General features: G+C 45.4%; 1 protein-coding gene across 1 annotated transcript in view; it reads right to left on the reverse strand.

Moving 5' to 3' along the window:
- Nucleotides 1-26,206, reverse strand: part of ANKAR (ankyrin and armadillo repeat containing) — a 1,190,398-nt gene that overhangs the window by 567,672 nt on the left and 596,520 nt on the right. The gene's annotated exons all lie outside the window — the stretch shown is intronic.

Here is a 26,206-nt window from a genome sequence, read left to right on the forward strand (position 1 = left end):
AGAATAGTAGTGGAGATGGACTGTCACTCTTAAGTCTGCTTTAGACCTTTTAAATAGTGTTCATCAAAGTTGCCATATAGATATTTGTAAAACCCAATGACGGTGAAAAAAACTTTTGGGAAATCGCATTCTAAACTTAGGAGACATGCCGAGATAACTTATACACCCAAGGAGAGCATCATTCATATGTGAAAGTGATTTTTTGTCTCCTTAACATAATGTCAGGCTGTGGTGTGAATGAACAGTAGAAGTCATGGTTATCCAAATTTTACAGGGATGTCCATAGTAATGCCTGGGATGGATACAATAATACTCAGGATGTTGACAATGTGCTAAAGGTAGCCAACTTGTGTCAGGGCCACCGCTTTCCCAGGGCGTCCCGGTGATGCCTGGGAAGCTCTTGATAGATCAAACAGGGCCACCTTCTGCCTTGTCCAACACAATACCAGAACGCTCACAATATAGTGAGGTGGACTGCGTCGTGCCTGTACCACCGTAGCTCCTAAATACGTATAATATGCCAAGAAGGGCTACCTTGTGCCACGGCCTCCATAATGACTAGAAGGGGCACAAGCATGCAACTCCTGGGACACAGCATCCATAAAGGTCCCTGTGCTTTGCCTGTTCTGTCTCTCAATGAAGATTGCACTGCTGGTGCCTTGGCTATGCCTCTTCTATGTGTGATGGGAGATAGCACTGCCATCACTAGTGTGGTACTCCTCAAATTCTTAGTGGGATTGGGGGATGCCTATGAGAATCAGTTGATAGAAATAACACCAGTGTTGTGTCCTGTTGTTTAATTGTATGTGTGATCAGATATTGAACTGCCATTGGTGGTCACTTGGATGCTTGCTCTTTCAGTGTTGTGAGGCAGAATGATCTGAAACCATATTGGCACTTTTATAGGATGCAACTGATGTTATCTTGGTCTTTAGCTCTTTGAGGGGTGGTAGGCTCGTAGAGGGTCGGAATACAACAGGGCCTTCATGGCTGATGTTTGCTTTTTTCAGTAGCAAGGTAAATCGTTCTAGTTTTGATTGCATTGGAAAACTACTTTGTGAAGTGGATGTATTGCCTATGTTGAATGCTTCCCTGGAGAGGTCTTTAATCATGATGGGTGTGAGAATGTTGTTAAGACGTGATGGATTTCAAGGTGGTGCTATTGTTTGCACGGTTTCTATGACGAGGCAGTTTAATAAGGTTTTTGCTTCACTATATTGCTTAGAGCAATGGACGTGGAACCTATTTCTACAAACTAGTGGTGGCCTTAGAGGCAGAACATGGAAAATGGGTGCTGAGTAGTTACATGGAGTTAATGGTAGTGGGGACACGTTCAGAACAACATTTAAAACCTGTGAGGCTAAGGAGGTGCGTCATTTCTAACACTAATTACATCTAAATGTTCAAAAATGAGGCTCCAAAATAGGCCTCTGCGCAGGGCTTCCAAAATCCTTAAAATATGACAGCAAATTGTACAGTAATCTCATGCACTTTAGGGTTAGCAAACAAAATGGATTGATTGAAAGTAAAGGAAATTCATTTATGTGGAAACGTATGTTTTTGAAGCATAGTTACAGCTACACCTTGTGAATTCACAGACATATTGTGTTGCAATGTTTTCAGTGTGTTTCAGATTCTGATGATAATGAGTTAGTTCATAGAAACAAATTGAGTTTTGTGATGATTAAATGCGTTTAAAATAATAATAGGTTTTTGAATTTCTTGAAGGACAACATGCATCCTTTTCTCGCAGCCAAGTAAACACTCAGATAGAAGGACACCTATCGCAAAGGCAAAATTGGATATCTAACAAAAGCCTGTGCAAAATATTTCTACTACAATCTTCAAAGAAAACACACCTGACAATAAAGATAATGAAAAGAGATACAGCCTGTACGCCCTACCCGCAAAATATCTTGCACAAACATGCAGTGGAGAAGGAAGGGGGGTGCCGAAGGTGCGGGCCGCCCCAGGTGTCATCACTGCGGGGGGTGACAAAAGGGCACTGAGGGGAGTGACACAATGGCAAAAATATGTCTACCTATCGTTTTTTTTCCTTATTTTAATAATTTCAATGTGGGCGGGGGGGGAGGGTGACGAGATTTTTGGCACCGGTTACCACCTGACCTTGCTACACTACTGCAAACATGAATGCCTCCTTAACTATCCGCCAGTGAAAAAAGCAACACCACCATCATTCAGGGAAAAGAAGAGAACGGCTCCAGGGGACTAGGAGGAAGAGATGCAGCTGCCCTGAAAAAGCACGACCTCGCCTTTCTCAGTGAAGAAGAGTGGTTGTGCAGAACATAATATCTAAGGAAGGAAGCCTAAGATAAACACCTAGGAGGCTGGTCAAGGAAGAACATGCGGAACGAATGAAAGATTTCCATAAATGTTTCTGTTTATGACTTCACGATTTTAGAGAAGTTAAAGACATGTTTATTGTATTTATTTTCATTTTAACTTTCCCATTAGATTCTCAAGAATAGACAGTTTTACAGCTCATTGCTGTGTATTCCCATTAAGCTTCTCTCGGTCCTGTTGTAAGGCAACTTGTTTTCTGTGGTATCTCTGAGCTTGAGTTTCCATGACACTGAAAGACACCATACATTGCCTCTTGCCCAGGTGCAACAATAATGACAGCACTAGATAGTGCACCATATAAATCCAAGTTTTAAGAGATTATATGGAAATCACCAATCTGGTTACATGACTCAGTTGCGTGTAAGTGACCATGGCTAAAAACCCTGATGACATAGTTACCACTGGCATGAACGAACTTTGAGCACCTTCAGTGCCCGTGGCACAGAGCTATAGTCAAACAGACAAGAACAAATGGGAACATTTGAGTTTTTAAACATCTCTCGTTCAAAGCCAGAACTGAACAAAGAACCCTCACATCACAGATTGGTAAATCACAGCACTGAAACCACCATTCTCTATATCGTGGATGATGCTCTCCAAGCCCTTGACCAAGGCAAACCCTGTTGCCTAATCCTTTTAGATCTATCCTCGACTTTCAACCACTAGAAACTTCTCGAATGCCTCAAACTCAGAATGGGACTGGATGGCTCTGTGCTCGAATGGTTTAGATCCTTCCTACAGAACCGCTCCCAGAGATGTTTAATCAACGGTAACCAATCCTCTCCCTCTCCGATTACGGTCGGAGTCCCCCAACGATCAACCCTTTCCCCTTCCCTCTTCAATCTTTACCTCGAACCGCTAGCAGAAGTACTATGCACCGCCAATATTTCCTACCACATGTATGCCGATGACACGCAGATCTACATCAAGATCTCTTCTCCGGAGGAGGTTTTTTCCCTGAATGAGGCCCTGAAGTTGACTGTCCAATGGCTCACCTCCGACCAGAATTCCTTCTAATCTCCCCACCCAAAACCAACCCTGACATTCGGGAATGGACTAAGTCGAACACCGCCCTAAACTGCCCACCGACCATAGTGGACTCTGCCAAATCCCTTGGAATAACTCTGGACAGTAGCTTGAATATGCATGACCACATCAACTTGATGGCCAAAACCGCCAGGTTTCACCTGAGCTATCTAAGAAAATTAAAACCTTTCCTTGACACTCCCAACCTAAAAATGGCAGTCCAGGCACTTGTTATCTCCAGACTCGAATATGGATGTTCTACCCTTTCTGGCCTACCCAAGATCTCCCTGGCCCCCCTAAAAGCCTGCCTCAACGCCGCTGCCAGACTCCTAACTGGTTCTAAAAAATTCGACCATATCTCACCACATCTAGAATCCAACTTAAACTGGCATGTATCACTCACAAGGCTCTATACACTAAATCCCCTGGATTTCGTGCCCAGAAGCCTATAGTGTCCGGAGGAGCCAGAAACTCCCGGTCCTCCAGAGACATTTTGCTCCAGCCTCTGCGCTTTTGAAAGGAAAAAACTATAATTGTGCGTTCTCTGGGGCCGCACCAAGAATATGTAACTCATTCCCACCTGCCATTAGAAGAATTCCGTCTCTGGCACGTTATAAAAAGGAAACCAAAATCTTCCTAATGGGCAAATTCCTCTCCTGATTCTCGCATTGTACTCCCTCCCCTTCAGCGACCTTGTTTTTAGGTCTCGCGCCTAGCGTTGCACTGAGTAGCAGTGCTCGCGCAGTGAGAGTCCTTTTGTCTGGGGTTCAGAAATGGACCCTGGAATCGTACGCGCTCGTGCGTGTGTTTTTTGTTTTATCTTCTATTATTGGGCTTTTAGTGGCTGTATTTTTTAGACAGAGCACGCAAAAGGCCAAAGGCGGGTGCATCGCTCCGCCCATGGCCTATTGGTGTCTGTTACGCGTACTAAAGCCTATCTGGTTTCAATTATCGTGCCCAGACACAGGCGCGATAATTGAAAGCATATGGCTGTCTGTGGCGCGCGCACGCACCATTGGCGGCTGCCTCTGCTTCGCGATCGCTTTACTTGTGGCTTTGCTTTCAGTTTTGCAATCACTTTACTTGTGGCTTTGCGGCTGCAATACAGTTTGTTGCTTAATTGGGAGGAATGCGTGGATAATCTTTACGCGGTTACAAGGTAAAATAAATGAAGGCGGTTACAAGGCAAAGTAAATGAAAATGTGCGGCAAATATTTACTTTGTTACAAGGTAAAATAAATGAAGGCGGTTACAAGGTAAAAAAATGAAACATGCACGGCAAATATTTATGCGGTTACAAGGTAAACAATGCGTGCCTAATAATTGCACTATACTTCTCTTTTTCTAATGTCGCGTCAGGCTTACTGAAATAATTGACTGTATCTGCTTAGCTACAAAACAAGGACTCGTTGGGGCTAAGTCATACTTTCTGACTGGACTGAAAACGTGTGATTTTGGATAGAGTTCTTTCTCTTTCCGTTACCCGATTCCCTTAATCTAAAATTGCGCTTGCTTACATATAGAGTTATAGACATATAGACAGAAATACACAGAGCTAGACCTAGGTACAGGAAAACAGACGTACACACATATAGAAAAGGGGATTAACAAGCAAAGAGATATACAGGCACATACACAAAGCTAGAAACTGAGACAGATAGACAAAGAGGAACAGAGGCATAGATAAAGACAGAAACTTATAAACACTAAATGGCACATATAGAGTTTGATACATACACGTAAATACAGTGTACCATAGGTAGACACATATAGTGGAGCATGACGGGCACAGAGGAGTATATACAAAGACAGAGACACACAGATAGACTGAGAGAGAGATAGAAACGCACAAACTAAGAGAAAGATGAACACACTATGAGAGAAGAAACAGACAGTAAAACAAATACATCTTGTGGCTTTGCTTTCAGTTTTGCGATCACTTTACTTGTGGCTTTGCGGCTGCAATACAGTTTGTTGCTTAATTGGGAGAAATGCGTGGCTAATCTTTATGCGGTTACAAGGTAAAATAGCAGTTACAAGGCAAAGTAAATGAAAATGCGCTGCAAATATTTACTTCGTTACAAGGTAAAATAAATGAAGGCGGTTACAAGGTAAAAAAGAATGAAAATGTGCTGCAAATATTTACGCGGTTACAAGGTAAACAATGCGTGCCTAATAATTGCACTATACTTCTCTTTTTCTAATTTGCGTCAAGCTTACTGAAATAATTGACTGTATCTGCTTAGCTACAAAACAAGGACTCGTTGGGGCCTTTCTGACTGGACTGAAAACGTGTGATTTTGGATAGAGTTCTTTCTCTTTCCGTTACCCGATTCCCTTAAGTTGTGTGTGGTTGTGTGTGTGTGTGTGGTTGTGTGGGTGGCTGTGTGTGTGTGTGGTTGTGTGTGTGTGCTTGTGGTTGTGTGTGTGGTTGTCTGTGGTTGTGTGTGAGTGTGGTTGGGTGGTTGTGTGTGTGGTTGTGTGTGTGTTGTGTTTGTGGTTGTGTGTGGTTGTGTGTGTGTGTGGCTGTGTGTGTGGGTGTGTGGTTGTGTGTGTTTGTGTGTGTGTGTGTGGTTGTGTATGTGTTTTGTGTGTGTGTGTTTGTGTGTGTGGCTATGTGTGTTTGTGTGGTTGTATGTGTGTGGTTGTATGTGTGGTTGTGTGTGTGGTTGTGTGTGTGTGGTTGTGTGTGTGGTTGGGTGTGGTTGTGTGTGTGGTTGTAGTTATGAGTGTGGTTGTGGTTGTGTGTGTGTGGTGTGTGTGTGGTTGTGTATGTGGTTGTGTGGTTGTGTGTGTGTGTGGTTGTGTGTGTGTTGTGTTTGTGGTTGTGTGTGTGGTTGTGTGTATGTGTGATTGTGTGTGTGTGTGGTTGTGTGCGGTTGTGTGTGTGTGTGTGTGTGGTTGTGTGTGTGTGGTTGAGTGTGTGTGTGTGGTTGTATGTGTGGTTGTGTGTGTGGTTGTGTGTGTGGTTGTGTGTGTGGTTGTGGTTGTGCGTGTGGTAGTGGTTGTGTGATTACACATCACATAATTACACTGTATCCAATACAACATAAATACACTCCACATACCACTCAGTACTACATAATTACACGTCACATAATTACTCTCTACTTAATGCAAGATGAATACACTCTACACAATACCACTCTGTGCCCATAATAACACAACACATAATTACACTGTACTCAATGCAACATAAATACACACCTTTCACTCAAGTTCGTGCTATATAAAAAAAAACAACAACAAAAAAAACAATTGCAATGCAATAGGTCTGGTAAAGAGAGGGGGTAGGAATACGGATGGTTCCTCATTACAGATCCGACACTATCTTATAGTGCTTTCCTCCACTGGTATCCGATGCCACTCACCACAAACCCAATGAGGGTTGTGGTGTAAATCAACTGGTACCACACATTTTTTTAGGGTGCAGTACGTGTGGTCAACTCTGACACCTCCATGAGGTCGTGACCACCACCAAGAAAAGTGTAGGCAGTATTTATCCTGGTCCTGAAGAAATGCCAATCAATAGATAACAGTCAAGAAACATGTTGACCATTTCAGCACATACCCACACAAACCTTAGAGTGAGAATATGCGTTTCACTATGGTTTTAATCAGGGTAGTGACCACAACTCATTAAAATTGTTCTGAGTGGATCACTATCTCCTGTTTTATATCTCACTTATCCCACACATCACTGTCACCTCCTCTAGTTACTATAGGGCCCTCACACGCACTACACCCATCGGCATTGGAAAAAAGATCTCCGCGAAGAAGGCCCCTTCCGGGCACCTGATCGGGTATTGCACCGCCGGCCTGATAAGTAGCTAGACCCGATGATGAAGCAAGACACCCGCTTGATGGGTGTGTGAGGGTCTCCTTTCCATAAGGAGGAATTCTCTCTCCTGCTTTCCCCTTTACCCACACCCTGGCACCACCTGTTTACTTACCATTACCTGCCACATCGTAGGAACTGCATACCAATTCTGGTTCACTGTCTTTTGGGCACGTATGCTGGACCTTAATAATCATTATTTAAAAGCCCACCATTCCCCTACTTGAATAAGAAGGCAATAGGTCTCACATTGGGTTTTGGCTGTGGAATTGTATGTAGAGCTGGAATGTTGGGGCATTATATAGGGTGTATTAATGACCTTGTGAATGTGGGTCAGTTGGGCCACAGTGCTTCATGGACCTCAGTCTTGCCGGTCGCATTCTGCTTAAATAAAGTACTGAACTTATATTCGCCTCACAGGTTCTTTTTAACGGCAATGATCCTTCAGCGATGGGAAGGACTGCATGCATTTTGGAGGCAAGTCATTCAGTCAGATTGAGTGCTGAGGCCATATCTTCTCATGGACCCAGTTTACATATTGACAGATATAGTTTTGCACTGCATGTGGCACCTGATCCTGGTGTGAGATGAGCGCTAGGTGGAGCTGCTCAGAGTGCTGTTGTTTTTAGGTCTCGCCTGACCCAGCGCATGCGCTACAGTGCGCTTTACCGTGATTACTTTCGCTTTCGCGGCCGCTTTGATGTTCTCCGTGGGGCTTCAATAGATTGCAGCAGTTAAAACAAGCATTGGCATTGCCAATAGGTCTCGCTTTTGGGACCTTATAAGTGTTTAGCTATGCAACTGTTGCATGGCTAAACACTTATAAGGTCTCAAAGGCGAGACCTATTGGCTATGCCAATGCTTGTTTCAAGGTGAGCTGTAGTCCAGTGGCCACTAGGCTCAACAAGCATTTGCAATGCAATAGGTCTCGCATTTACGCGAGTTTAAGCTATTGCCGTTATAAATGACAATGTCTTGTATTTATGTTTTAAAAACCAATACCAAAATAAAAGGCATAGCCATTTACAATGCCAATAGCTCAAACTTGCGTAACTGCGAGACCTATTGCATTGCAAATGCTTGTTGTAAATTTTTATTGTTACGGGATCTGACAGACCATCGCCAATATCAAAATAAATTACTAAAAGCAAAAAAAAAAAAAATGTTTAAAAACGCACATTGTCGTAGTAGTCCTTGACAATTAAGTTACTTATTTTGCGTGTGGATATGCCCCTTTAAAAAAACTTTATATGGAAAAATCACATCACTCACAGTGATGCTGCCCAATGACTGCAGTGGGCTGACCCACCGCCACATAATCTGTTTTGATGCGAAATGAAGAACAATGTGTTGACAGAACAATTTAGTAATGCATGAACAGGTATGGCTGAAAGTCCCCATAAGTATATTTGCACATATACTTTTAGTAACATGAATTCGAAAGGTCTTGGCAAATACCAGACCTAAAAAATATCCGAATATTTAAAGGCAGTCTGGTCAAGGTAGTGAACGCTTGTAAATAGGGAAAACGAACGCATCTGCTTTCCTCGCCACAGTGGTAAACCTTCCAGAAGGGACACCTTAAATAAAAGTTAAAGTGGGGAGCAAAATGAATAATAATACACTTTGCTCTTTAAAATGCCCCGTTGACGAAATTAAACATATTAAGTAGTGAATAAAATGGAACTGTGGGATTATACAAAATATGACTGGATTATGCTGCGTTTTGATCACTTCTGCTACACAATCCAGCTCGTGCCAGCCACGAGAGGAGCATCTTGTATGAATATGGACCAAATAAGTCAATGAGGCACATCCAATTTAGTGGGGTAAATAATTATTGCGGCCCCAAACTTCTGTAGAGAAGAAGTACTCTTAGGGATGCCACGCACGTCCTTCCATAAAAGAACGGGTCGATTAAGGTGTTTATTGTGCCGTTCCTGTCATTTTAGGGCGTGCATGACATTATAAATGTCTGTAGTAGTGTCACTTGGTGGGGGAGGGGTGATGAAAGTCGAAATATTCTCTCAGTGTATCTTTTCGACCTAAACCTAATCACTCCTTTGTTTAAGATAATGAAAAAAAAATGTCAGTTAGGGTTTGTTCATTCTTAGTAACGGCTCTCATGTGTATCAATGTTATACCACCCTCTTCAAAAAGTAACTGCAATATTCAGAATATTGCAAACGTACTCTGGGCTGTGCTACGCGGATCGCCTCTGCTCGGAAATATAACTGCTGTACCTCGCCTCGTTGTAAAATTAAAACGTTCAGGGTGGGGCGGTTCTTTCATTAACATCCGTCAAGAACTGCGGGAGTGGGAGGGCAACCAGAAGGGGGCGGGGACTTTAATTAGGACATTGTACATTCTTCAATATATACGTAGCGCTCAGAGCTACTAATTCTTGGCGCTGTATTTAGCAGATAGTACTAATATCCATTTCCAATGTATGCCTCTCGCTAAAATGAAAGACTGGATTGATTTTTATCGTATTTGTAATTGTGATATGTAGATCACGTCAAACAAACGTGCAGAGAGCGCCCCCTCGCTTTATACAGCTGGCAAGGGAACATTAGGGTCCCCGTGGGTATAGAGACAAAGGCCCGTGTTTTTTCTGCAGAGAGTTTCTCCCAAAAGCCACTTATGCGATATAAGGTTTATTACGAAATGTGACTGTCAGGGAATAAAGCTAGTAAGGTGAGTTCAGCCTCCCGGCTGCTACCGTCTCTAGAGCTCAGTGACTGACTGATGTCTTTGGCCTCTGAAGGAGTGTCCCCCTGCTTCCGCCCCTTGATGGACTGAGACATGTTACAAAAGACAGTATGTGGCAGGGTTCCATTTATAACAGTTTCCCTTTAAACAATACCTATTGACTGGGTTTAAAAGATGGCAATAAGAGTTGAAAAACGCATAAGTTATTTCTAGTGAGTCACCCTGTACCGTTGTGATTTTCTGAATGTGTGTCTGGTCGTTTCATGAGCAGCACATAGTACGAGCGCGCGGACCGTGGAAGTCCGCTTTAAAATGTCCATTTAGTGCCTGTCAGTCGTTTTCTGCGCCAGACTGTGGCGTCGTACCTTAGACCTATATGTTCGCCGAGTTAAATAGAGAACGATGAAATAGAGAAATGGAAATACAAGCAGGAAGTGGGATAAGGGAGGGGGTGGCAAATGGCGTGTACATTTCGCGGGCGCTTTGGTGTTCGCAGTGGCCGCGCGGCTCACTGAGAACATCAAAGCGCCCGCGAAATGTACACGCAGACTGCCAAATGGTGCGCGCGCCGCATGCACTGTGTGAAAGTGATCGCGATCACATCAAAGCGGCCGTGCGGCCCGCGAAAGTGAAAGCAAACGAGTGCTTTCAGGCCTCCAAATGGTGCGCGCGCCTGGCGCACATGCACTGTATTTGGAGGCCTGAAAGCACTCGTTTGCACTTCCAGATCCCCCATTTACAAAAGCTCTCGCAAGCGCAGTGCTACAGCGCTGTCTCAGGCGAGACCTAAAAACTACTGTGAAATGCATCTGCATTCCAGCTGTGGGCCTTAGGGTGACCAACTGGCCTGGATGGAAATTCAGGACTGTCAGTGTAAAAATTCAGGACAACAGGTCAAAATCCAGGACAAAAATTCAGGACAGGAGGTCAAAATTCAGCACAAAAATTCATCCAATAAAATGGACTATTCATTACACGTTTACCTTATTTCTAGCACGGAGTGAACCTCTACCCTCCCCAACCCTTTGTAAAATTGTCCTGTTAAATCCTATCAAATTTTGGCAATGAATTAGCTGTCGGATGTACTTTCAAATGCACTATTGATCACCATGTTTACTAAAATGTGTTGGAGGAGAACGCCCATCTTTCCTGCATGATATTGAATTGTCTGCCTTTCCTTTGTATTCACCAATGATATAGGCCGAACGTGTTTTAAAACTAGCGATTTGCCACTTATGTCCCAAAATCATCAGTAGAAATACCTGCATATTCATGTAAAGGTCCCTTTAAAAACTATATACAATTTGCCCCATTTCTGCTGTCCCAGTTCGACGTAAAATGCACTGAATAGCACATTATCTGAAATGTGAAATGTGGCACTGTACTACCTAAAGAACATATAGTTAAGCGAGAGTGAGACTTAAAAAAAGAAAATCTTCATGGTGATTGTTCCCATTCTGACCCTGCTATCAGGGGAGAGATGTGGTTGCACCGATTCAGAGTGGGGCTGCTACAGGCCCTTGATCACAGCAGGAGCTCGAGCTGTCCCCCTGTAGTGGGAGTTAAAAATCTCTCAGGCAGCTTGCCCCTGACAGCTCGCTCCAATGTCTGAAATTATGGACAAAAGGCGTCCCTGAAAGATTTCCTCACGGACAAGAGGCCCAAATAACGGGCAGTTCCAGTCCGTGAAATTTACGGATGGTTGGTCACCCTAGAGGGCCTCCGCAACTCAATGTAAACATAGGAAGTCAAGTGAATGAGGCATATAGTGATGCTACCTACCACCATCTTAGGAGTAGGCTATCATGGCCACTGCTAGCACCTGGACGAGTCTTTGTACGTAGTTTCTCCACAGAGTCAGTCTCAGTTCGGAATCATTAGTGATATGTGCAACGGGTCACCTTGTTGGGTCACACAATAGTCCTGTGTAGCTCCAGAGGGGCATAAATGGACTAAATACTTTGATGGTGAAAAGTTAAATGCAAGTAAGCTGTTTTTATGAATTGTTTTCCAACAGTGGCGCACACACCCGATCTGTATGTCACTGTCAACTCTGATTGGCGCATAGTAGGTCAGCATATGATTTACTGCTTGTAACTATCCGTGCACCGTTTTACAACTGTGACGTGCACACCTAATTTGGGTGTTACGGATGACCTGTGATGCACACACAATAGACCACGTGTAACTGACGATTCGTTCTGCAGCTCAATGCAACCCATATGTTGGACGTTTACCATTTCCTTACTTCGGTAGCATCATAGGGAAACTGCAACTGATTCCCGGCGGCATCTGGTTGCTTTTGCATAGCTGCGATGCACACACACTCATCAAGGAAAAAAGGAACAGTTCATAGCATTTCTATGTCACTGCCTATTTTTTATGGGTTAGTCAACACATAGCAGGTGCTTGTCTTCGCTTTTAGCCACTTCATTCCTGTTAGTCGTCTGCAAAAATGTCTTACTTTACTCTACTTCTCTCTCTGTACATATGTTGTACAATGTTGTTTCATTGTTATTGAGTCACCTCTACATCCTCAACATGCAACGTGGCGTTGTAGCTCCTCCTTTCCTTCCCAATCGAGATATTTGGTAGTAGATAGTGAATAGTTGAAGCAAGGATTTGAATCATATCTTCATGCCATAGAGAGGGCCGTGATCACACAAAAGAAGAAAAACGCCTTATTGAGCCACTGTTTAGGTTCGGACTGATGGAAACATTGGTCTAGAGTAATCGCAACAGGAGTTGGAGCTGGTGCGAATGAGTATACTACTGCCAAAAAGACAATAGACTCCTGTTCTATGCTGCTTAAGAATGTGAAAGGCTTATGTTCTACAAGAGGCATCAACTTTCAGGGGAGCCAAAGGAAAGTTCTGTGGGCATCTTTAGAGGTCTGGCGGCTTGATGCGAGTATACAAGACATCAAAGGAAGAAATGATACAACACCAAGTTGTGGAAATAATGAAATAGTAAAAAGATTCGAGATTAACCACAGACGACTTTACATTGTACAAGGCCAGGAATTGCCTGGGGTATTGAAAGCACCGCACCATGCATGCACGATCTGTCTGTATCAGCTCAACGCCAGGCTTTTCACAATATTCAAGCTGGTGAAAAACGAAGAAGAACAGAGGTCATCCATAGGAAAGACGCCAAAGAGTAAAATTTGTTACAGGTGTGGAAGTAAGACACATTTAGGTAATGCACAGTTTTGTTCAGCAATGTTGCAAACGTGCAACAAATGTAAAAATGTAGGCCACTGCGGCACAGTGGTGGCTCACAAATCTGCCAAAGCTGTGTACGTTCTAGACTAGTCTAATGGGGACACAGATTACAGTGATGATTGTTGGACTTGGCCCTCTCCGCAGGGCCACCCCCAAACTTTTTTGTCTTCACCTCTCCTTTTTCTGAAATTAATTTTTTTTCGCATTAGGACCGCTAACCAGTGCTAAAGTGCTTGTGTTCTCTCCTTGAAATATGGCACAATTGGCTTAGACTCAATTGGCACATTTAATTTACTTATGAGTCCCTAGTCAAGTGGTACTATATGTAACCAGGCCAATTAAATGCTACCAGCAGCCGCGGCCAGTCTGTTTGCCCAACTTTTTCCTGTCAAGAAGAGTGTCTATCAGACTGAATAAAGGTCAGCCTAACAGACACTGTTCTTGTTCAGGTCAAGCAGCCGGGAGCTAGACATGCGCTAAATGTGCAGGCACCTGACTGCCTGAGCTGAACTTTGCCAGGCTGAGGATTTCACAGCACTATGGGTGTGACTTGTTCATCCTGACAAAAGTGCCTCGTGGCCATCCCCTCATGAAGAGGAGGAGTGCCACTAATTGCCTCAGATGTGGACACTTCATTTTTAAGCCCCGAGGTGCCCAGGACCAACTGTGAATCAGTGACAGCTGTTCACAGAGTGGGGTCGGCAGTCTCAATGACCCCATCCCACTCTATAACGAGTGGGAGACTGCTGCCGTCTCTTCAGGTCACCCGCCAATGAGGGGAAGACAGCAGTGCCAAACTTCATGGGACCTCCGAGGCTTCCCTCTTAGACAACTGCAGTGAAGGTAAGTATTATGTGTTTTTTTCATTTGGTGCGTGCCTGCGTGTATGTATGTGCATTTGTGAGTGAGTGTTGTAATGGGTGTGTGTGTGAATGCATGAGAGTGTATGTGTGCATGTGTGGCCCGCTCCCTTGTAAAATTACCAGCCGTCACTGGCTACTAGTGGGCCTGCAACATTTATTGTGCCTCCCACTAAAGTAGCACTTTAAAACATGACTCAGGCCTGTCATAACAGCCCATAGAGCAGGGTAAAACTGACATTTTGACCTGGCAAAGTAAACCTTTTGCCAGGCCTACATATTACTTTTCAATACATATGTCACCCCTAAAGAAGGCCCGAAACAGCCCAAACGGTAGGGTGCAATGTATTTAAGAAACAGGGTGCGTGTTTTAAAAAAAAATCTTTTTATTGTTAACAAAACAACAGCACAGATTTTCTTTATTACAATTAGATCATAAAGGTAGTCAGTAATGTGGTACATACAGTTCAGCATTGCCATATTAATTCTGTTCCGGCCGGCATCCACTAGAACATTAGAGGTCTGACTCCCCTGAGAATAATTGCGACGGTAGCTTGGGTGGCACACTGATGTTTCCTCTATATGTATTCTGTTTCTCCCATACTTGCATCCATTTCTTAGGGCAGCCCTTGATGTATACACTGTTTTCTCCCTAAACATGCACCAATCCATATCCTCTTCCCATTCCCTCAGTGTTAGTCCCGTCTGCACTCCCCACTTTCTAGCAATATTTCTCTTGGCTACCATCAAACCCAGTGTCACCCATTGTTTCTCCTTTCTCCTCAAGTCAGTTGTTTCCCATATGTGTAATAAGCACTGTTTGGCATCCGCTGTCACTAGTTCTCCCATAGCTTCCCCCATACATGAGGTGACTCTGTTCCAGTATCTGCTGATATGAGGGCATTCCCATAGTATATGAAAATATGTGCCCTCTTGGCCACATAATCGTCTACAGCTAGAATCCTCTCTATATCCCATTTTGACCAATGCCGGCCTAGTGATGTAGATTCTATGCAATATTCTCAGCTGTACTAGCTTTAGTTTGAAGGATATTGCCCCTTCCCTTGGGGATGCTAGTGCTTCGATCCGCTCCTCTTTTTCTAGTTCTGTCAGGTCGCTTTCCTATTTTGCACGTAGTTGTGGAAGTGGGTCAGGTGAGTAATTTATCAGCTTTGAATATGTTAGGGAAATGGCCTTCTGGGGCAAGTAACCATCCAGGAGTCTATCCTCGAGGGGTGAGGACTCAGGGGGGTTTCTCCCCTTGGAATCGCTGCTTGGAGCGCATGCCGCACCTGTATGTAGCAGAACCGCTCGGTGTCAGCTAACTCGTAACTCTGCTGGAGGGTCGAGAAAGGCACCACCCCTCCCTTAACCCAAAGGTCACCCACCCTTGAAATCCCTATTGTATCCCACTTATCAAATCCCTTCATTCTCTAGAGGGGACCCAGTTCCTCAGTATCCCATAGTGGGGTTGCCCACGTTATAGTCTTTGCCCATCCATTACTCTTCTGGACCAAGTGCCACACCTGCACAGAGTGCTTTGTGGGACCCGTCAGGTGAAGTCTTGTGGGATTTGAATACAATGCCCGTGCGTGATTGCTACCATGTAGTAGCCATCTGTCCATGGCATACCCCGGATCATTCTGGGGCCAATATATGCAGTGATTGATGGGCACTAGTTGGACTGCCCGTAGTAATTTTTGATATCTGGTAACCCGATTCCCCCGTCATACCAGCTTTTTACAAGTTTTGGGAATGAGATATGAGGCAGGCTATTCCCTCAAAGCAATGTTCTTTGTGCAGCTTCCACTAATCGAAAGTAGGATGCAGGGTCAAGGGCAGGTGAGATCTGGAGAATGTACAGAAACCGCAAGAGTGACATCATTTTAAAAAGTGCAGCTCTGACCAAAAGCGACAGCGGAAGAGCCTTCCAGTGTTCCACATTGCTTCTCAGCCGTTGTAGCAGTGGTAACAAGTTAGAGGAATAGAACAATTTGGGGTCCATGGTAATAAAAATCCCCAGATATTTAAATCCCCCCGTAGCTATCGTAATTTGATACTTGTTAGGCAGTATTGGTAGTTGGTCCTTTAATACAAAGATAAGCGATTTTGACCAATTGATGGTGTATCCGGAGTACGGGCCGAAATTAGTAAAAATATTAAGAACCCTGTGTAGGGACCTCTTTGGGGAGGCCAGGTATAACAAAATATCATCTGCATAGAGAGCTATACGATCCTCCCAGCCCTCCGTCCAGCGTAGCCCTCAAATTACAGGGGCCCTGTGGATCCAACAAGCGAGAGGCTCCAGTGTGAGTGCAAATAACATGGGGGGACATGAGGCACCCCTGTCTCGTCCCCCTGTGGAGAAGACAAATTGCTGATTTTTTATTGTTGACTAAGACCTGTGCAAGTGGTCGGCATATAATATTCGGAGCAGGTTAATAAACTTGGGACTAAATCCCAATCTCTCCAAGACAGCAAAGAGGTATGGCCATTCTATGCTGTCAAATGCCATATTAGCATCTAAGGATACCATCACTGAGTCTTCCATCATGGTTTTTGCCCTACTCATCACCCCATGCACTCTACGTAGGTTTAGGGCTGTGTTTCGTGACGGCATAACATCGGACTGATCGGGAAAAACCAACTCGGGTAAAACCCGGACCAGTCGGGTGGCTAGTAATTTAACTAGAATTTTGGCCTCTGCATTTAGCAGTGATATGGGTCGATACGATGCGCAACTGCTTTTGGGTTTACCGTTTTAGTGTAGGACTACCAACGTAGATATTCTTTGGTTTTGGAAAAGAGGAGCTTTTTCAAGTCTCTCCACAAACATTGCCTTAAGATGGGGAGCTATTATATCTGGTTGCAGTTTGTAGAGCTCTATTGGTAATCCATTGGGGCCCATCGCCTGGAGAGAATGACCTGAGCTATTTAATCTTGCGCAATGTCACCCTCTAACAAAATGTTATCCTCGTCTGGTAATACTGGCATATGTATTTCCTCCAGTAGTTCTTTAGTCTTTATGTTTTGTCTAGAGGTCCTAGATACATAAAGTCATTCATAATACTTGGCAAATTCATCCGCAATAGCCTGCAGGTCCATGAGGCGTTCCCCAGCCTCTGTTCGCAGCTCTGTAACTAGGTAGCTTGCCAACTCCCTCTTATCTAACCAAGCCAAGAGTTTGCTCGCCTTATCTCCCAGCTCGTATACAGTCTCCAGCCTATGGCTAAGCATTGTTTTGGCCATCTCTCTCGTCTCAGTACGATATTCCTCTTTGGTCAGGTTGAGAATGGACGTTTTATTTTGCTCTGTGGAAGCGGTGAGTTCTCCCTCTAATTGCAGTATGTCCTCCTCCAGGCGTAGCAGCTTAGCTTGCTTCTCCTTTTTTATTCCAGATATTAGGGAGACTGCGTGTGCCCATATCACTGTCTTAAAGGCCTCCCAAAGGATCTGGGCCGATTCCACTGACCCTATGTTCTCGCTGATATAGTGTTCTATTTCCTTACCAATTTTCAATTTGATCTTAGTGTTTCAGATGTGCCAGGGGTTAATTGGAGCTACTATGGTACAGCAACCCCTCCCAAACTCCATTTGCATCCAAATTGGGTAGTGATCCGAAATGTCTCTCGCTAATTGTCTGACTTCCTTAACATTCCCAACTAGTGCTGCAGGTGGGAGGATATAATCTATGCGCGAGAGACTGTTATGGGCCCCCGAGTGGAATGTGTATTGTATCTCTGCAGGATGATGTACTCTCCATACATCTACTAATCCCATGGCATCAAGGAAACTGGTGAGGTGCAACTGTGAGGAATGTATGTCCCTGGCAGGATAACGATCCAAAGTCCCCGAGACAACTGAGGTAAGATCTCCCCCATCACCATTCTTCCACTAGGCAAAGTTAGCAACACTCTCCCCAGATCCCTGAATGTGGTTTCCTGTAGCCCCGGCGGCAAGTACACCGACATTATCGTCATTGATTTGCCTTCCAATTGGCCAAATACTGCCACATATCTCCCCAAGTCATCAGTGTGGACCTGGTCAATTGTCATTGGGAAAGTGCACTTTACCAGAATACTCCCCTGGAACCCATTGTAAATCCTGCGTGCGCTACTAATTGATAGCCCCATCTGGCAAGGGCCTTACATATATTTCCAATAAGGTGTTTCTCTTGAAGCAAAACCACCTCTGGGTCATGCCATTTGAGAAACTGCAGTACAGTTCCCCTTTTCGGCTTGTCCCACAATCCATTCACATTCCAAGATAACAGCTTGAGTCGTGTCTCACTTGCGGCATTCATGGTGTTACTTGGTTTGCACTACTTGGGGATGTTCCCAACTTTCTCCCCCTAGCCCTGGTATGTGATCTAAGGCACCAGCCAGAATCGACTGTGTATACTGAATCAAAGTCCCACCCACCAGACAGCTTCTGTTCTATCTCTTTGAATGTAAATCTGTGACTGATAAAACCTAACACAACCAAAGACCCCCAATGTCCCCTCCCTGGATCGTTCCCTGCTTCCCCGCACTCTGGGCTCAAAACTGCCCATATTCAAAACAGTGTAAAGTGCTTGTCGCCCTAACTATCTAGGGGGAGGGTTGGAAACTAGCACCCAATGGTTTCAGCTCCGCATTTAAATAACCACAAATACAAGTATTATAGCATTATCATATTCAAACAAAATCACTTAGCGCCTGGTATGTTTCTTTTATCTGCGCGGTCCGTCCTCTCCATCCTCCCACTACAGGAAGCAGAAATGCAGCCCAGACATTCTCAGCCAGCAGTCCTCTCTATGATAAGATTGTGTACATGCAAGTCCAGGGACCTCATTATCATCGTGCATTATGTTCCTTCGCAGGTCTCCAGCCCTCCAGCCAGTCTTGTGCCGCTTCTGGGGAATAAAAAAAAACAGGATTTGCACTCTGCCTCAACCCTCAATTTTGTGGGAAATAACATTGCGTACCAAAGACCTTTGCTTCTTAACAATTTCTTCACATCTAGAAAAATTCGTCTTTGCCGCTGGACCGCAATGGTGAAGTCTGGAAAAAAGGAAAGTCCGCTATTTTCTAATTTGAGGGGGATTAAATTGGGCTGTTTGCACAATAATGTCCCGGTCTCTGAAGTTAAGGAGTTTTGCCGGGATAGGCATGGGGGGGGGCCTGGGCTTTGGACAACCCCAGGCACTCTGTGCGCTCTTTCGACCGTGAAAAACTTTGATACGGTGGTAGGTCGAAGGTGCTTTACTATCAAATCTTCCACGAATAGGTCGTCGGCTGGCCCTTCCGCTTTCTCAGGGACCCTAGTAATTCTAATGTTGTTGCTCCTCGCGCGCCCTTCATAGTTATCCAGCTGAGTGTCTATTTTCTTCTGGGCGGTTTGAAGCTCTTTGATCTCCTTACGCATCTGTTGTGTGTCACTGCTGAGTTCCGCGGTCACCACTTCGATGGCTTTCACTTTCTCACTTGTTTTTCACAGGTCTGTTCTGATCAGCGCCATTTCAATAGATATGGTGTCTATTCTGTGTTCTAGAGAGGTACGCACCCCCGCTATGGCTGCCATAACATCTACAAACGTTGGTTCATCCTTAGACGCACTTGTGGACTTCTCTGCATCCCCTTTATTCGCTTCCTCCTCTCACCTGCTATTTGGGTGGTGTATTTATCGAGCTTGGTCTGGAGCATGCCTCTCTGCCCCTTTGTCCCAGACATAGCACCGAGCACCAGAGAGGAGTGATTCGCTATGCTGCTTCGGTCCTGGTGCCAGGGTATGATTAACGCTTCAGTCCGAATGAGGCCACTTGAGAAAAGTCCCAGCCTGCAGTTTTATTAGGGCCACCAATAGATGATCACTTGACCCAACGTTCCCAAACTGCACCCCAGACCCAGATCCCCACCACCAGTTGGAAGATACGTAGCTAGCCAACCTCGCGGTCCGAGGTGTAATCCCGGATTACTGTCCCAGCTAGGCATTTGGGCACGGAGCAAGGGGACAGTCTGCAGCTTAAATCGGCTCTGCAGGCCTGCTACTGGGATGCCATACTCCTGGGACTTCACCTGTTCACTCTGTTGTTTCAATGTGCCTTATGCCTGTTGCCACCCAGCAGCTCCAAAGCTCTTCACCATTAGGCCTTACACTGCAGGGATCTACTCCACGGGGCCCGTTTCTTCAGACGCAGGCCTTGTCCCTCTCACCACTACTCCCCGGCGCCCAGGGGCCACTCTCACCCAGCAATAGATATCTCTGCAGGCCCAAGGCTAGTCAAGACAGATACTGGCTGCGTCACCGATATCCGTCTGGTGCAGTTATTTCCAGAGATGCAGCCCTTCACCCCTTGACACTAGGAGGTGGGGATGGAGAGGGGGCCAAAGGAAGCATCTTCCGTCCTCCGGTGACTATCGGGGGATCAGCTCTGATTTTTCGCCGCACCTCCCCAGGACCCCGTCAAACTCGGAGGGCAGCGGCCGCCCCTCCTGGAGGTCCCAATCGGCTGGATGTAACTGAGCCCGGGATCCACTGGCCTAATCGGCGCGCAGCTCCTCCCTGCCGCAGACTCGGTGCGCCAGCAATTTCGTCGGTCTGGAGCGACAGTGGGTCCTTAGACAACACTCCGCTGCGCTTTCGGGGTTCGGGACGGATTAGTTTGCGGATATTTGGGCGGATTCAGGCCATCGGTGATGGGAGCTTCACCGCAACGTGGCCATTACGCACGGCGGTCAAGCCACGCCCCCAGGGTGTGTGTTTTTAAGTATATGTCCAGGTAGTGAAAAACTTATTACATTTAATAAGTGCTAACAATTGATTTTTAACAGGTAGAAATATCATGTTTGGCCTCAAACAAATTGTAATTTAAAATCCTCTTTAATATTAAAGTCATATTTTAAATCACAATTCTGAAAATGCCACATTTAGAAGGTTGGCATTTTCTTGTCCTAACCATTTGATACCTGCAGCCTGTGTTCTGAGTGTTGTGAATAGTTGGCCTTTTTGTATTCCTCCAAGACAGTGAGGCAAAGGGGGAAACGTGGTGGGAGGATGGGCCAACCAACCAGATGTGTGGGGCAGAGCTGTTCCTTGCCCCATTTACATTTCAAAGGGCTGTCTCCAGCATAATTACAAAGAATCCTGATACCAGCCTATTGTCACCGTAGATCACTTGGAGCCTAGGCAGGGGTATTAAGAAACTTTCCAGAACCAGATGTGGGGGTAGCTTAGAAGTTTACCCTACTTCAAAGGCGGCCACCATGAATAAATATTTGACCCTCAGGCAATCTTTTTAGTATAATCCTGGACTTCTTGAGGTCCCCCAGAAAGATTGTTTTGTACTTCAGAGTACTGCCTTGCTGCTTGATCCTAGGACTAGCAGAGGGACTCCAAGGGCTAGTTGGCTTTCTCCTGTGTGAGCTAAAGGGACATAACAAGCTCCAGAGACCTTGATCCCTGCGCCTGATCGCTGCCTGGAGTGAGTGCTGATCCCCTCCCCCCACCCCGCCAAGTGGTGCCCAGCCAGTCATGGACCCTTGGAAGTCGTGCCAAAGGTGCTGCTCCAGCCAAAACCTAAAACTTGGGGTTTCGAATTTTTGAGAGCTGACAGGAGACCCGGACTTACCTGCTTGCCAATTCACCTGCGGTGCATCGCTGGACGCCAAACTTTGCAGTAGCTCCTGCTATGTTCCTCTCCACTGCACCAAATCCCATTTAACAGAACCTCTTGATAAAGGTATCTGATCTCGTGGAGCCCCCATCAGCTACAACCTGCTTCTTCCCGCTGGAGATCTGGACTTCCAAAAAAGTAATAAAGTACAAATGTAGTAATCTTCACTGCGACTCCTTCCAGTGGCTCCCGGACAATGATGTCTCCTCCTCTGACACCGCCGTCGGCCTTGTGCTCCAGAAGTTTACCTTCTCAGGAACTGTTCTTTAAAATTTCTTCCAAGTCCGAAGTTAAGTTGAGACCAGGCCCAATCCACCTCATGTATCCGAACCATGCTCCATTGCAGTCAGCCGTAACTTTGACTTTGATCCCGTTCCACGCGATGAGATACCTGCGGTTAGTACTTTGATCTTTAAGATGCTATTTCACACTTAAAACTTTTTGAAAATTATAACTCCAGTTCTACTGATTAAATTCCGTTTGGTATCATTTTATTTAATGTATTTTCCTAAATTTCTGGGATTTTTCTTGTGTTCTATTTTCAGTTTATTACAGTTTATGTGCCGCATAAATACTTAACACAGTGCCTGTAAGGTAAGCCTTGCTGCTTTTGTGCTAAGCTACCAGAGGGTTAAGCACAGGTTAATTTATTGACTTTTGTGGTTCACCTTGTACGTGCATGTACCCATAACCAGTGAGTTGGAAACTGTCTATAAGGAAAGCAAAATGGTGGGTGTGAACAATGGAGTTATAAGGACCTCCTTTAAGGAACGCTTCGACAACAACGCACACAACAGCAAAGAGCTCTTCAACATTGTGAAGGAGCTCTCCAACCCCAGCTCCAGCTCCAACGACATCCCGCCATCGCAAGACCTATGCGACTCCCTAGCCACCTTCTTTCACCGCGAGATTGCAGACATCCAAAAACAGCTTCAACACCCAGACCCTCCCTACAGCCGCCAACACTGCAGACTCACCGCCCCCCAGCCTCATCAATCACCAGCTCTCCTGGACCCATGTCAACAACGACGACACCATCAAGACCATGAACACCATCCACTCCGGCTCATCATCCGACCCCTGCCCTCAACACATCTTTAACAAAGCAAACCGCATTATCGCACCCCAATTTTGGAAGATCGTCAACAGCTCCTTCGAAACCGCCACCTTCCCGGAAAGCTGGAAGCACGCCGAGATCAACGCCCTACTCAAGAAACCCACAGCGGACCCAAAGGACCTCAAGAACTTCTGGCCCATCTCCCTACTTCCGATCCCGGCGAAAGTCATCAAAGAGATCATCAACAGGCAACTGACCCACTTCCTCGAGGAGAACAACATCCTGGACCCGTCCCAATCCGGATTCCGCAGCAATCACAGCACCAAAACCGCCCTCATCGCTGCCAAAGACAACATCAGGACCCTACTGGACAACTGCGAAACCGCGGCCCTCCTCCTTTTGGACCATTTAGCCGCCTTCGACACCATCTGCCACCACATCATACGTACACGCCTACACGACGCAAGAATTGGAGACAAAGTCCTGGACTGGATCACCTCCTTCCTCACCGAAAGAACCCAGAGGGTCCGCCTCCCCCCTTTCTGTTCCGAAGCCACCAAGATCATCTGCGGCGTGCCCCAAGGATCGTCCCTCAGCCCTACCCTTTTGAACGTCTTCATGGCACCGCTCGCCAACACCGTCCGCTCGCACTTCCTCAACATAGTCTCCTACGCTGACGACACTCAACTCATCCTCTCACTCACCAAAAACCCCGTCACCGCCAAAACCAACCTCCCCGAAGAAATGAAGGCCATCGCCAGCTTGATGCAGACCAGCCGCCTTAAAATTAACTCAGACAAGACAGAGGTCCTCATCCACGGATCCACTCCCTCTGCCTGGGACGACTCTTGGTGGCCAGCCACGCTGGAAGCCGCACCCACACCCACCGACCACGCTTGCAACCTGAGGTTCATCCTGGATTCATCGCTCTCAATGACCCAGCAAGTCAACGCAGTCTCCTCCTCCTACTTCAACACCCTCCGCATGCTCTGCAAGATCTACAGATGGATCCCCACCAGAACCATAAGGACAGTCACACAGGCCCTCGTCAGCAGCAGACTGGACTACGGCAATGCCCTCTATGCAGGGACCACGATCAAACCCCAGAAGAGGCTCCAACGCATACAAAACGCCTCCTCATGCCTCATCCTCGACATACCCTACCACACCCACATCCCTGCCCACCTGAAAGACCTGCACTGGCTCCCATTCAAGAAGAGGATCACCTTCAAGCTCCTCACCCACGCCCACAAAGCACTACACAACGCCGGACCAGCATACCTCAACAAGCGTCTCAACTTCTACACCCCAAACCGCCAGCTTCGCTCCACCGACCTCACCCTTGCCACCGTCCTACGCATCCACAGAATCTCCACCGGCAGCAGATCCTTCTCCTACCTCGCTGCCAAGACATGGAACACCCTCCCCACACAGCTGCGACAGACTCAGGACCTGCTGACCTTCAGGAGACTTCTCAAGACCTGGCTGTTCGAGCAGTAGCTGCACCCCCACCCAAGCTCAGCGTCTAGAGACCCTAAAGGGTGATTAGTGTGCTCTACAAATAAGTGATTGATTGATTGATTGATTGATTGATTGATTGATTGATTGATTGATTGATAAGAAGGAAGTGTTCAGAGTCCCAACCAAAATGAAAGCAGACTCCTGTTACCCACTTATATTAATTGGGTTGAGCAAGTTGACAAGCGTTATTGTGGTTATGTAGAAAGACACAGTGATATAATTGGTTGTGTATCATTGGAAACCAATCAACGTGATAGGCGAGTTTGATGCCACATTGAAATTTAAAGGGAAATCAACCACAGAAATTGTTTATGTAGCTGAAGCTGAATTGTACCTGCTGGGGTGGCTTCAGCAAAAGAACCTCACAACAGTGCTGGATCCTAACAATCTGGATCAAGTTTTGGTGCAGAGTTAGTGCATGGCTGTGTATTCGTTAGAAGAAGGGTATGAAAGTTTCCTGAGGTACTTGCAGACAAGTTAGGTAGGATCAAAGGGTTTTCGCACTACATACTGTTATAGAGTGGGGCATATCCTGTTGTCCACAAATTTCAGAGGGTGCTGCTTGTGCTCAGATCTGGGCTGAGTGGAGAATTGAACAGTCTGTGCAAAAAGAACAAAATGGAGGCAATTGAGGATTCTGAATGGGTATTGCTGATTGTTCTGGCAAGTAAGGTCAATGGGTCTTTAAGAATGTGCGTGAACTTGAGAGATCTTAATTTTAAAATATAGGTAGATAGATAGGCACATCCTAATATTATTAAAATTATCACAGAACGTAAGGGAGCTAAAATTATCACAACCCTTGATATGGCATCAGGATATCATCAGATAGTGTTAGACCAGAACTTGAGACACCTCACGTAGGATAGAGTACTACACAAGAAGGGGCACTAGTGATTTCCTCATAAGGAAGTGTCTGAACCTAATCAAGAATTCAACCCTTTCTTTACTGCAGCATATATCTCAAAATATGTATACTCCTTAAAGTGTGACAATCGAAGTTGCTGAACCCAGAACAGACCATGAGGCACAGCGCCTGTCTGGGCGAGGTAATGTAGCAACCAGAATTGGAAATGTGCTTCTTTTTTATCCTTACGTGTGTTACAACACTGTTTTGCGCATGCAGTGTGTGTGTACTACCACATGTGTCACATTTGTACTTTCATGATTTTAAACATTTAATAATGTACCACAAGACTTGGATGCAGTCTGCGCATTGATCTATATGTCTACCCCAATGTTGTTTCCTTTTACTCATACACCATGTAATTTTACCTTATGACTTGCCAAAGAGAGGTAGGTCCTCTTCACATTTCTTTATACTACCACTGTAAATAATAAAGGGATTAGCATAGTACCCCTGAGAAATGCCCGAGACCGGGCTAGACTATTCATGGACAGAAACATGTTGGCACTTCAGAGGTAAGTAAGGGCCATGGTACCCAGCAACGTCCTCTGAATATACTTTGCAGTATTTTTATATAAACCGGGGGTACCACCCAATAAAGGATCTTTTGCAGTTTACTCTGAGGTATTTTTAAACATAATCAACTGGATTACAGGTATTTATCCAGAAAAAGTATTTCTAATAACTACCTCAAGATAGTCCCACTTGAGGTCGAGTCCGCGGTGGTAGTACTATCTCACCAGGGTGGGATGAGGTGGCCTATGATGAAGCATGCTACATTATGTGAGTGAGCCCACCTCTTCCAATTCTTGGAACTGCCAGGATTTAGAGTAGGAAATTAGTAATAGGCAGACAGAATCTCTTGAGGGGTAACAAAAACCTTTTAGTGCCCTCCATACAGGTTACCATGTCATTGTGTGTTTAGATATTGTATTAGAGGCAGACGGGGGACCTAGTTCAGCCTCTTTTTTCATTTGGTAATAAGGATACACAGTATTAAGTGGCATATAGTAAACAAGTTATTATTCTTATACTGAGCAATA

This window comes from Triturus cristatus, chromosome 3_2 (assembly GCF_964204655.1).
Source record: "Triturus cristatus chromosome 3_2, aTriCri1.1, whole genome shotgun sequence".
NCBI lineage: Eukaryota > Metazoa > Chordata > Amphibia > Caudata > Salamandridae > Triturus > Triturus cristatus.